Here is a 13709-nt window from a genome sequence, read left to right on the forward strand (position 1 = left end):
AGCATTGGGATTCTCAGGAGTGTCTACAACAGGTACACTAGAAGCATGCAAAGTCCTATCATTTTCCTTTTTCTTCCTTTTAGAAGGACTAGGTGCATCTACATTAGTTCGCTGAGAATCTTGCTCAATTCTTTTAGGGTGGCCCTCGGGATACAAAGGTTCCTGAGTCACTTTACCTCCTCTAGTTGCAACTCTAACAGCAAAGTCATTATTTTTACTATTCAATTCATTGAGCAAATCATTCTGAGCTTTAAGTACTTGTTCTACTTGAGTGGTAACCATAGAAGCATGTTTATTAATAAGTTTAAGTTCACCTTTAACACTAGCCATATAATCACTCAAGTGTTCAACCATATAATCACCTTTCCTTGACGTGGAAGGCAAGCTTGGCGATGCGGATATTCAAGATCTCCTACCATTGTAACCGACTTTGTGTAACCCTAACCCTCTCCGGTGTCTATATAAACCGGAGGGTTTTAGTCCGTAGGACAACTTCATCATACAACAATCATACCATAGGCTAGCTTCTAGGGTTTAGCCTCCTTGATCTCGTGGTAGATCTACTCTTGTACTACCCATATCATCAATATTAATCAAGTAGGACGTAGGGTTTTACCTCCATCAAGAGGGCCCGAACCTGGGTAAAACATTGTGTCCCTTGTCTCCTGTTACCATCCAGCCTAGACGCACAGTTCGGGACCCCCTACCCGAGATCCGCCGGTTTTGACACTGACATTGGTGCTTTCATTGAGAGTTCCTCTGTGTCGTCACTTTCAGGCCCGATGGCTTCTTCGATCATCAACCACGATGCAGTCCAGGGTGAGACTTTTCTCCCCGGACAGATCTTCGTCTTCGGCGGCTTCGCACTGCGGGCCAACTCGCTTGGTCACCTTGAGCAGATCGAAAGTTACGCCCCTGGCCATCAGGTCAGGTTTGGAAGCCTAAACTACACGGCTGACATCCGTGGGGACTTGATCTTTGACGGATTCGAGCCATAGCCAAGCGTTCCACACTGTCTCGATGGGCATGATATAGCTCTGCTGCCGAACAGCGCCTTGGAGGCCACACACGCATCGGTTCCGACCATTGATTCGGAGCGCACTGCGCCAATCGAGGATCAGCGGTTGGACGCTGCCTCAGGGGCTGCGATCTCAGAGGCGATCGAGCCGAACTCCAGCCCCGCACTCCGCATGGCCCGTGACTCCGAGGAGCCGGATTCCTCTCCGAACTCCAAGCCCCCCGCACCCCCGCCGATCGAATCCGATTGGGAGCCGATAATGGAGTTCACCGCCGCGGACATCTTTCAGCACTCGCCCTTTGGCGACATCCTGAATTCTCTAAAGTCTCTCTCTTTATCAGGAGAGCCCTGGCCGAACTACGGTCAGCAAGGTTGGGATACGGACGATGAAGAAATTCAAAACCCACCCACCACCCACTTCGTAGCCATTGTCGACGACTTAACCGACATGCTTGACTTCGACTCCGAAGACATCGACGGCATGGACGACGATGCAGGAGACGAACAAGAACCAGCACCTGTAGGGCGTTGGAAGGCCACCTCGTCATATGACATATATATGGTGGACACTCCAAAGGATGGAGATGGCGATGGAACAGCAGTGGACGATACCTCTAAGAAACAGCCCAAGCACCGGCGTCAGCTGCGCCGCTCTAAGTCCCGCCAAAGCCAAAATGGTGATTCCGGCACAGGAGATAATACTACTCCGGATAGCGCCGAAGAACACCCCCTCCAGCAAAATTCGGCATAGGAGGACAGAGAAGCCAACCCTCACGAGAGGGCGGCGAACCAAGAGGTTGAGGACGATAATTATACGCCTCCCTCCGAAGACGAGGCAAGCCTCGACGACGACGAGTTCGTTGTGCCAGAGGACCTTGCTGAACAAGAGCATTTTAAACGCAGGCTCATGGCCATGGCAAGCAGCCTCAAGAAAAAGCGGCAACATCTTAGAGCTGATCAGGATTTGCTAGCTGACAGATGGACTGAAGTCCTTGCGGCCAAAGAGTATGAACTCGAACGCCCCTCCAAGAGTTACCCAAAGCGCAGGCTGCTACCCCGACTAGAGGAGGAAGCACCTACATCACTAGCGCATGACATGGCCGACCGGCCACCTCGTGGCCACGACAGAGAGGCCTCTTGGCCCTCCACTCAAGCCATGCCCCGGCACCGTGTCAAGCATACTAAGGCACGGGAAAATGCGCCCGACCTGCGCGACACCTTGGAGGACAAGGCAAGGCAAACAAGATCGATCTATGGATCGCGTAGGCGCCCCACGGCACGTGACGGTGATCGTCACTCCGGACGCAATGAATCCGGCCGGGCCGAACTCAACAGACAAAGCTCCTTCGAGCTGCGTCATGATATAGCTCAATACAGAGGCGCCGCACACCCACTATGCTTCACAGATGAAGTAATGGATCATAAAATCCCTGAGGGCTTCAAACCCGTAAACATCGAATCGTACGATGGCACAACAGATCCTGCGGTATGGATCGAGGATTATCTCCTTCATATCCACATGGCCCGCAGCGATGATCTACACGCCATCAAATACCTCCCACTCAAACTTAAGGGACCGGCCCGGCATTGGCTTAACAGCTTGCCAGCAAACTCAATCGGTTCCTAGGAGTACCTGGAAACCGCATTCCTTAACAACTTCCAGGGAACTTATGTGCGACCACCGGACGCCGATGACCTAAGCCACATAATTCAGCAGCCAGAAGAATCGGCCAGGCAATTCTGGACACGGTTCCTAACAAAGAAAAACCAGATAGTCGACTGTCCGGACACAGAGGCCTTAGCGGCCTTCAAGCATAATATCCGTGAGGAGTGGCTGGCCCGGCACCTGGGACAGGAAAAGCCGAAATCTATGGCATCCCTCACGACACTCATGACCCGCTTTTGCGCGGGAGAAGACAGCTGGCTAGCTCGCAGTAATAACTTAACCAAGAACACTGGTAATTAAAATACCAAGGACAAAAGTGACAGGTCGCGTCAGAACAAACAAAAGCGCCGCGTTAACAGCGACTGCAACGAGGATACGGCAGTTAATGCCGGATTCCGAGGCTACAAATCCGGTCAACGGAAACAGCCATTCAAAAGAAAAACTCAGGGCCCGTCCAGTTTGGACCGAATACTCGACCGCTTGTGCCAGATACATGGCACCCCCTAAAAGCCAGCCAATCACACCAACAGGGATTGTTGGGTGTTCAAGCAGGCAGGAAAGTTAAGAGACGAAAACAAAGACAAGGGGCTGCATAGCGACGATGAGGAGGAGCCCAGGCCGCCGAACAATAGTGGACAGAAGGGATTTCCTCCGCAAGTGCGGACGGTGAACATGATATGCGCAACCCACATCCCCAAGAGGGAGCGGAAGCGTGCGTTACAGGACGTATATGCGATGGAGCCGGTCGCCCCAAAGTTCAACCCATGGTCCTCATGCCCGATCACCTTAGATCGAAGGGACCACCCCACTAGCATCCATCACGGCGGCTTTGCCGCATTGGTTCTAGACCCAATCATTGACGGATTTCATCTCACAAGAGTCCTCATGGACGGCGGCAGCAGCCTGAACCTGCTTTACCAGGATACAGCGCGAAAGATGGGCATAGATCCCTCGAGGATCAAGCCCACCAAAACGACCTTTAAAGGCGTCATACCAGGTGTAGAAGCCAACTGTACAGGCTCAGTTACACTGGAAGTGGTCTTCGGATCTCCGGATAACTTCTGAAGCGAGGAGTTAATCTTCGACATAGTCCCGTTCCGTAGTGGCTATCACGCACTGCTCGGGCGAACCGCATTCGCAAAATTCAACGCGGTGCCACACTATGCATACCTTAAGCTCAAGATGCCAGGCCCTAGGGGAGTAATCACGGTCAATGGGAACACTGAACGCTCCCTCCGAACGGAGGAGCACACGGCAGTGCTCACAGCAGAAGTACAAAGCAGCCTCTCTAGGCAGTTCTCCAGTTCGGCCTTCAAAAAGCCGGACACTGTCAAGCGCGCCCGGAGTACCCTACAACAAGACCGCCTGGAACGTTCCGAGCTAGCGTAGCAATGCGGCCCCAACCCTAGCCCTCGCGATATAGCGAAACCAGCGCTTCGCGTACATAACTACGCTCTTGAAATACCATGGGCATAGGGGAAGGGGCACTATCACGGCACGCCTGAAATACGGCTTAAACCGCACCAGGGGCTGCCGGATTCCTTCTTTTTTCTCTTACTCTCAGGACTCCATACGTCGGACGACCCGTTCGGCAATTCAACTGCCGCACAAACGATGCAAGATCCAGGGAAGCACACAAGCCACGCCGCATTATGGAACTCCCAGGTGGTCTCTATTGTGAGCAGTATACCTATTTTTTAATACAATTCAGCGGCCTGCCCCCGGCCAGGACATGTTAAATAGTCCAATTTATTTTTCTTATCGCACTATTTGTATCGTTCCGCTTTCATAGCAGCCTTTCTATAAACAATGCATAGCTTTTTGTCTATTTTTTGCATTACCCTCTTTTTATATATATGTTTATTCATAACATGTTGCATCCGTACACTGTGGTACGGCAAAATACGCCAGGGGCTTCAGTACCCATCAATATGGCGTGAGAAGTCCGTCCACTTTCACAAGTGCGGCACCCCGAACTTATAGCACTATATGCATCGGCTCCGAATCATGATTTGGGTCAATAGTTGGGTTTGCCCGGCTCCTATGTTTTGGTGCCTTACGTTCTGCTATATCGGCTAAGGTAGCACTAGGAGAACCACTGCGATTGTGCCCCAGTTGAGCTGGGCCGAGCACCTTAGTGGAGAAAGCTAAAACAGACTGTCATGATGAGGCGAGAGACTGGTCGCTGTTCGAGAGGTTTTTCGAGTCCTTAAAGGCTTATGCTGCTTCGAGCGAGGAACCGGCTTTGTCCGGCCAAGGCATGGATAGCGCCCCGAACTCGGTCTTCCAAATACTAGGGGCTTCGCCGAAATTTAAAATTATAGAGTTCTATGGCTAAGTGAGAGTGTTCAAGCATTATAGTCCGATTGCCTTGTTCATTGTGCTGACCGCCTCCCTCGACGGACCCAATCATGGGAAAAAGAGCGCTCAGGTTTATCCCGAACACCCCAGCACTAGTGGCATGGGGGCAAAAGCCGATGACTGACCATCTCTCAATTTTTTGATAAACGGCCGCACAGAAAGTAATATTTTAAATTCAAGCATTGCTTAGCGCATATGAACAAGTTTTCAGCGCACAGGATAACACGAGCGAGTTCATTCAAAAATTACATCTTTGGTACATTCATCCGCCATAAGGCGGGCACCAGCAAGAACATCCTTGTAATAGTTCTCGGGCTTGCGATGCTCCTTACCCGGCGGCGGCCCGTCCTTCACAAGCTTCTCACCGTCCAGCTTACCCCAGTGCACCTTTGCACGGGCAAGGGCCCTACGGGCACCTTCGATGCAGACGGAGCACTTGATGACCTCGAGCCTTGGACAAGCCTCCACCAGCCACCGCACCAGTCTGAAGTAGCTCCCAGGCAGGGCCTCTCCAGGCCACAGCCGAACTATGAAGCCCTTCAGGGCCTGTTCGGCCGCCTTGCGGAGCTCGACCAGCTGCTTCAGCTAGTCGCTCAAGGGCACAGGGTGTCCAGCCTCAGCGTACTGAGACCAGAACACCTTCTCTGTCGAGTTGCCTTCCTCGGCTCGGTAGAATGCGGCGGCATCAGATACGCTGCACGGAAGATCTACGAATGCCCCTGGGAAGCTCCGGATTCGGGTAAGTAACAAGTAGTTTACTTTTATATGTCTGCTTTGCATATAGAATGCCTTACCCGCCGCTATCTTTTTCACCGCATCCAATTCCTAGAGGGCCTTCTGGGCTTCGGCCTTGGCAGATATGGCAGTTTTAAGGGCCGCAGCAAGCTCGGACGCTCGCGTCTTCGAGTCGAGCTCCAAACTCTCATGTTTTTGCATGAGAACCTGAAGCTCTAGCCGCACCTCGCCAACCTGCGCCTCAAATTTCTCCCGCTCGGTGCGCTCCGTGGCCGCTTTCTTCTCGGCCTCGGACAGCGCCTGCTTGAGGGTCGCCACCTCAGTTGTAGCCCCTACAATAAGCAGTATACTCCTGTCATTTTTTGCAATTGCGCCTTCCTATAGGCATTTTTTCTATAAGGTATCTCTTACCTTCTTTCTCCTCGAGCTGCCGTTTGGCAAGGCCAAGCTCTTGCTCGGTCCGCTCGAGGCCCTGCTTCAGGGCACCCACCTCCGCAGTCAGTGCGGCGGTGGCCAGCAGCGAAGCCTGCATACGTATATTGACTCCTTTTTAGTTAGACTTCTGCGATATTTAATAGATCCACTATTCGGCTTTTCTTTCCGAACGCCAAACAGAGCATCAGGGGCTACTGTCTATATGTTAATATTTTTACATATTTTTACTTACCTCGAAGCCTGTTAGAAGGCTAGCACAAGCTTCAGTCAGTCTGCTTTTGGCGGACTGAACCTTCTGGACCACCGTACTCATGATGGCATGGTGCTCCTCGTCAATGGAGGCGCCCTTAAGCTCCTCCAGCAGATTGTCCGGCGCCTCCGGTTGGACGGAGGACGCCGGCTCAGTAGGCTTGCTCCTCTTGGCAGGAGTTCGCCTACCGCGGTCCGGAACCGTTGATGATTCCGGCACAGTGTCCGGCTTAAAGCCGGACTTGGAGCCCAGGGGGGTCTTGTCCCCTTCACTCCTGGAGTCCGGGAGGTCGCCTCGCGGCTCCTCCTGGACCACCTCCTCTCGCCCCGGAGCTTGTCGCGACGCTACTTCGGCGTCGTTCGCAGCACAGGGGGAAGCAGCGGGCGGAACTGAATTCACGTCCGATGAATCCAGGGAGCCGCTCAACGACTCGTCGAGCCCGTCCTTGGGCGGAATGCGTGATTATATCCGACATTAGGGAAAGCTGTGCAACAAAGGGAATATCACGAGTTACTCTGGTATCCGAACACTTACAATCTCGCCGGACGCTTGGCCCTGTCCGGCCACTCCTCTTCGTCCTCGTCGGCGTCGGGGACGTAGTCCGGCGGAGGGGTTTTCCTCTTCTTAGACCCCTCGGTCTCCCCTACTGGGGCGGCCTTCCTCGTCTTTCCTTCCCCGCTGGAGGGGGAGAGGTTTCTTCTTCCTCCTTCTCGTCTTCATGGGAGGAGTGCGTCTCGGACTCGTCGGACGACGAGTCCGACACCACCATATGCAAGGATCTCTTTCGAGTCCCCGTGGCCTTCTTCTTCTTGGCCTTCTTCTCCGGCACCACATAAGGTGCCGGAACCAGCAGCTTCTCTAGGAGAGCAGGGGCTGGGTCTTCGGGTAAGGGAGCCGAACAGTTAATCTGTCCGGACTTCTCCCGCCAATCCTGTCAAAGGTGAGGGAGTTTAGATCCCGCATAGAGTGAAACTATGAAAAAACTTAACATCCTGTAAAAGATGGAAATATCTTACCTCGCCAGCAGGACACTGCGAGCTGAATCCGCGGTCTTCGGAGGCGGATGTGGGAGCCTCGGCGCCTTTGGTTAGCCCCCTCCATACATCTTCGTACATCGTGTCGAAGATCCTGCTCAGAGTTCGGTGTTGCGCCGGGTTGAACTCCCACAAATTGAAGTCCTGTTCTTGACACGGAAGGATCCGGCGGACAAGCATGACCTGGATTACGTTGACAAGCTTGAGCTGCTTGTTCACCAGGGACTGGATGCATTTTTGCAGTCCGGTCAACTCTTCTTCGTCGCCCCATGACAAGCTCGTCTCCTTCCAGGACGTGAGCCGCGTAGGGGGTCCGGATCGGAATTCATGGGCTGCGATCCACTTCGGATCGCGTGGCTCGGTGATGTAAAACCACCCTGACTGCCACCCCTTCAAGGTCTCCACAAAGGAGCCCTCGAGCCATAGGACGTTGGCAATTTTGCCCGCCATGGAACCTCCGCACTCCGCCTGGTTGCCGCGCACCACCTTTGGCTTGACGTTGAAGGTCTTGAGCCAGAGGCCGAAATGGGGGCGAATGCAGAGGAAGGCCTCGCACACGACGATAAACGCCGAGATATTGAGGATGAAGTTCGGGGCCAGATCGTGGAAATCTAGGACATAGTAGAACATGAGCCCGCGGACAAATGGGTGGAGAGGAAAACCCAGTCCGCGGAGGAAGTGGGGAAGAAATACTACCCTCTCATGGGGCCTTGGGGTGGGGAGAAGCTGCCCCTCCTCGGGAAGCCGGTGCGCGATGTCTTTGGACAAGTATCCGGCCTTCCTTAACCTTTTAACATGGCCCTCCGTGACGGAGGAGACCATCCACTTGCCTCCCGCTCCGGACATTGTTGGAGAGGGTTGAGGTAGGAAGTGCGGGCTTGGGCGCTGGAGCTCGGGTGCGCAGAAGATGGATAGGCAAAGGAGGAAGAAGGCGTAGGTAAAAAGGTGGATCCTTATCCCCTTATATGGGCGGAAGCGACTATGCGTCCCCACCAGCCGTGATAAGTGGCGCGGTTGGGTTACCCACGTCCGTATTAACAAGAATCCCGTAAATAAAGGGGACACGATCTCTGCTTTGACAAGACGTGCCAAGGAAACCGCCTCGCAAAACACACTGAGGTGGAGAAGTGAAAACAATTCGAATAAGGGCTTGGCCGTAGTGTGATGTCACGCTGCGGAATACGTCAGCAGATTAGATTTGTGTTAATATTATTCTCTCTATGGCAATAAGTGGAAGCTTACTTTGGAGAGCCGGACACCGCTCTTGGTGTTTACAAACTTTTATGAAGAATTTGGAGGAGGAACCCGCCTTGCAATGCCGAAGACAATCTGCGCGCCGGACTCGTCGTCATTGAAGCCTGGTTCAGGGGCTACTGAGGGAGTCCTGGATTAGGGGGTGTTCGGGTAGCCGGACTATAACTTCAGCCGAACTCCAGGACTATGAAGATACAAGATTGAAGACTTCGTCCCGTGTCCAGATGGGACTTTCCTTGACGTGGAAGGCAAGCTTGGCGATGCGGATATTCAAGATCTCCTACCATTGTAACCGACTTTGTGTAACCCTAACCCTCTCCGGTGTCTATATAAACCGGAGGGTTTTAGTCCGTAGGACAACTTCATCATACAACAATCATACCATAGGCTAGCTTCTAGGGTTTAGCCTCCTTGATCTCGTGGTAGATCTACTCTTGTACTACCCATATCATCAATATTAATCAAGCAGGACGTAGGGTTTTACCTCCATCAAGAGGGCCCGAACCTGGGTAAAACATTGTGTCCCTTGTCTCCTATTACCATCCGGCCTAGACGCACAGTTCGGGACCCCCTACCCGAGATCCGCCGGTTTTGACACTGACAGTAGCTATATCATTTAATTTAGTAAGATGTGCCACAACAGTTTCAGATTCATAGCTATAAATAGGTTCAGATTCAACCAAAGTAATTATATCAGGATAAATAGAGAAATCATAATCCTTATCAGTAATAAAGATAGGTGAAGTAGCATAAGCAGGATCATATTTCATTCTAGCATTCAGAAATTTTTCTTTAAGCTTAGCTAATAGTTTCTTAAGATCACTTCTATCATTGCAAGCAAGAAAGTCTCTAGCAGTTTCTTTATCCATAACATAACCCTCAGGAACAACAGGCAATTCATATCTAGGGGGAGAATCTTCATCATCACTTTCATCAATATTATCAGTTTCAATAATTTCATTCTCTCTAGCCCTAGCAAATTGTTCATCAAGAAATTCACCTAGTGGCATAGTAGTATCAAGCATAGAAGTGGTTTCATCATAAGTATCATGCAAAGCAGAAGTGGCATCATCAATAAGATGCGAAATATCGGAATTAATAGCAGAAGCAGGTTTAGGTGTCGCAAGCTTACTCAAAGCAGAAGGTGAATCAAGTGCAGAGCTAGATTGCAGTTCCTTACCTCCCCTCGTAGTTGAGGGGAAAATCTTGGTTCTTTGATCTTTCAAGTTCTTCATAATGATAAGCAGATATAAATCCCAAGTGACTCAAAGAATAGAGCTATGCTCCCCGTCAATGGCAACAGAAAATGTTCTTGATAACCCACAAGTATAGGGGATCGCAATAGTTTTCGAGGGTAGAGTATTCGACCCAAATTTATTGATTCGACAAAAAGGGAGCCAAAGAATATTCTCAAGTATTAGTAGCTGAGTTGTCAATTCAACCACACCTGGAAACTTAATATATGCAGCAAAGTATTTAGTAGCAAAGTAATATGATAGTAGTGGTAACGATAGCAAAAGGTAACGGTAGCAAAAGTAATATTTTTGAGTTTTGTAGTGATTGTAACAGTTGCAACGGAAAAGTAAATAAGCGAAGAACAATATATGAAAAGCTCGTAGGCATTGGATCGGTGATGGAGAATTATGCCGGATGCGATCGATCATGTAACAGTCATAACCTAGGGTGACACGGAACTAGCTCCAGTTCATCAATGTAATGTAGGCATGTATTCCGAATATAGTCATACGTGCTTATGGAAAAGAACTTGCATGACATCTTTTGTCCTACCCTCCCGTGGCAGCGGGGTCCTAGTGGAAACTAAGGCATATTAAGGCCTCCTTTTAATAGAGTACCGGACCAAAGCATTAACACATAGTGAATACATGAACTGCTCAAACTACGGTCATCATCGGTAAGTATCCCGATTATTGTCACTTCGGGGTTAACGGATCATAACACATAATAGGTGACTATAGACTTGCAAGATAGGATCAAGAACTCTCATATATTGATGAAAACATAATAGGTTCAGATCTGAAATCATGGCACTCGGGCCCTAGTGACAAGCATTAAGCATAACAAAGTCATAGCAACATCAATCTCAGAACATAGTGGATACTAGGGATCAAACCCTAACAAAACTAACTCGATTACATGATAAATCTCATCCAACCCATCACCGTCCAGCGAGCCTACGATGGAATTACTCATGCACGGCGGTGAGCATCATGAAATTGGTGATGGAGCAAGGTTGATGATGACGATGGCGGCGGATTCCCCTCTCCGGAGCCCTGAACGGACTCCAGATCAGCCCTCCCGAGAGAGTTTAGGGCTTGGCGGCGGCTCCGTATCGTAAAACGCGATGAATCCTTCTCCCTGATTTTTTTTCTCCTTGAAAGTGAATATATGGAGTCAAGGTTGAGGTCGGTGGAGCGTCAGGGGGCCCACGAGACAGGTGGTAGGGCGCGCCCCCCACACTCGTGGACAGGGTGTGGGCCCCCTAACGTGGAACTTTCTTCTAGTATTTTTTATATACTCCAAAATAATTCTCTGTTGATTTTCAGATCATTCCGAGAACTTTTATTTCTGCACAAGAATAACACCATGGCAATTCTGCTGAAAACAGTGTCAGTCCGGGTTAGTTCCATTCAAATCATGCAAGTTATAGTCCAAAACAAGGGCAAAAGTGTTTGGAAAAGTAGATATGACGGAGACATATCAGCCTCCCGCGCCTGGTGCCTTGCACGGTGGGCATGCCGTGCCATGGCCTCGTGGGAAGATGGTGTGTGTTGGGGAACGCAGTATTTTAATTTTTTTACCTACGATCACACAAGATCTATCTAGGAGATGCATAGCAACGAGAGGGGAGAGTGTGTCTACGTACCCTCGTAGACCAAAAGCGGAAGCGTTTAGTAACGCGGTTGATGTAGATAGACGTCTTTGCAATCTAACCAATCAAGTACCGAACGCACGGCACCTCCGCGATCTGCACACATTCAGCTCAGTGACATCCCTCGTACTCTTGATCCAGCTGAGGCCGAGTGTGAGTTCCGTCAGCACGACGGTGTGTTGACGGTGATGATGAAGTTACCGACGCAGGGCTTCGCCTAAGCACTACAACAATATGACCGAGGTGTAAAACTGTGAAGGGGGACACCGCACACGGCTAAACATCAACTTGTGTGTCTATGGGGTGCCCCCTCCCCCGTATATAAAGAAGGGGAGGAGGAGGAGGGTCGGCCACAAGGGGCGCGCCCAAAGGGGGAATGCCTACTCCTAGTAGGAGTAGGTTTCCCTCTTTCCTAGTCCAAGTAGGAGAAGAAGGAAGGGGAGGAGAGGGAGAAGGAAAGAGGGGGGCGCTACCCCCTCCCTAATCCAATTCGGACCAGCCCATGGGGGCTGGCCTCCCCTTGTGGCCCTTCTCTCCTTTCCACTAAGGCCCATGAAGGCCCAATACTTCCCCGGCGAATTCCCGTAACTCTCCGGTACTCCGAAAAATATCCGAACCACCCAGAACCTTTCCGGTGTTCGAATATAGCCTTCCAATATATCGATCTTTACGTCTCGACCCTTTTGAGACTCCTCATCATGTCCGTGATCTCATACGGGACTCCGAACAAACTTCGGTCATCAAATCACATGATGAGGACATGACTACCTTGGATACGACCAAAAATATTGCATACATGCATATTTGTCAGGTGATTTTTAATGCAAATTATTCAATAATCTATTTATGTTATCCAGAACAAAAATACTTCACACACTTTTGTGTTTTGTCTAATTGCAGGTGTATGGGACATTTGTACAATCCACATATGAAGATAAGGGAAAAGGAGAAGTTTAGGTTGTGTTCAAAAAGTCCTCTCACGTCACTTTTGGGGCAAGAGAAGATAGAGTCCAAGTCTCTCACGTTTTGGATTCAGATTCGGACTGCACAGACATACCTGACTCAAAACGCCAACAACTTTTTCATACGGACTCCGAATTGGGTGATTCTTTTTTTGTTGGAAACTAGATTTCGTGCTCTTTCCAACCCAATTGGATTGACCTTCAAATTCGTTCGGGGAGTTGAGTTACGGACGAAACAATCTGACATTGCAGCAGAATCCGAGTCAAACTACAAGCCCAAAGGTGTTGCATCATCTTCACTTGGGCCCATGAGCCTTGTACGACCTAGGGTTAGTTTTAGGCTGCCTTGGGACGTCCTCCCACCTCCTTGGCCGCCACCCCTTGCTCCTATATAAGTAGATCCATCTAGTAGCTTTTTCCTTGGGATTTGTTTAGTTAAAAGTTAGCCATTGCAACTTCGTGTACTTCGTTTGTGTCCAACGACCAGACCAAGACCGCTTACGGATCCCCACCATTATCAATACCTCATATATATTTGCGATATTCAGATTGCTTTATCATATTCTTGCTCGTTCTTTGATTGCTTGCAGGAATAGACCTTCGTGGTCAGGTTGACCGTGCTTCCGGCATCGTCAGTAACCTCAGGAGATTGGTTTAGCGATTGCTAAGGCGCAACGTCGTGCACGTTTGTAGTCGGATCGTCAAAGTCGTCTCCACCAAATCGATAGTTATCATCTCATCGAAAGATCGGGACACCCTCGCCTCTATCATCACATAACTCATAATACAAATCATCATCGAGCGTTAAGCGTGCGGACCCTACGGGTTCGAGAACTATGTAGACATGACCGAGACACATCTCCGGTCAATAACCAATAGCGGAACCTGGATGCTCCTATTGGCTCCTACACATTCTACGAAGATATTTATCGGTCAAACCGCACAACAATATACGGTGTTCCCTTTGTCATCGGTATGTTACTTGCCCGAGAGTCGATCGTTAGTATCATCATACCTAGTTCAATCTCGTTACCGGTAAGTCTCTTTACTCGTTCCGTAATGCATCATCCTGCAACTAACTCATTAGTCACATTGCTTGCAAGG

This window comes from Triticum aestivum, chromosome 5A (assembly GCF_018294505.1).
Source record: "Triticum aestivum cultivar Chinese Spring chromosome 5A, IWGSC CS RefSeq v2.1, whole genome shotgun sequence".
Taxonomy (NCBI): domain Eukaryota; kingdom Viridiplantae; phylum Streptophyta; class Magnoliopsida; order Poales; family Poaceae; genus Triticum; species Triticum aestivum.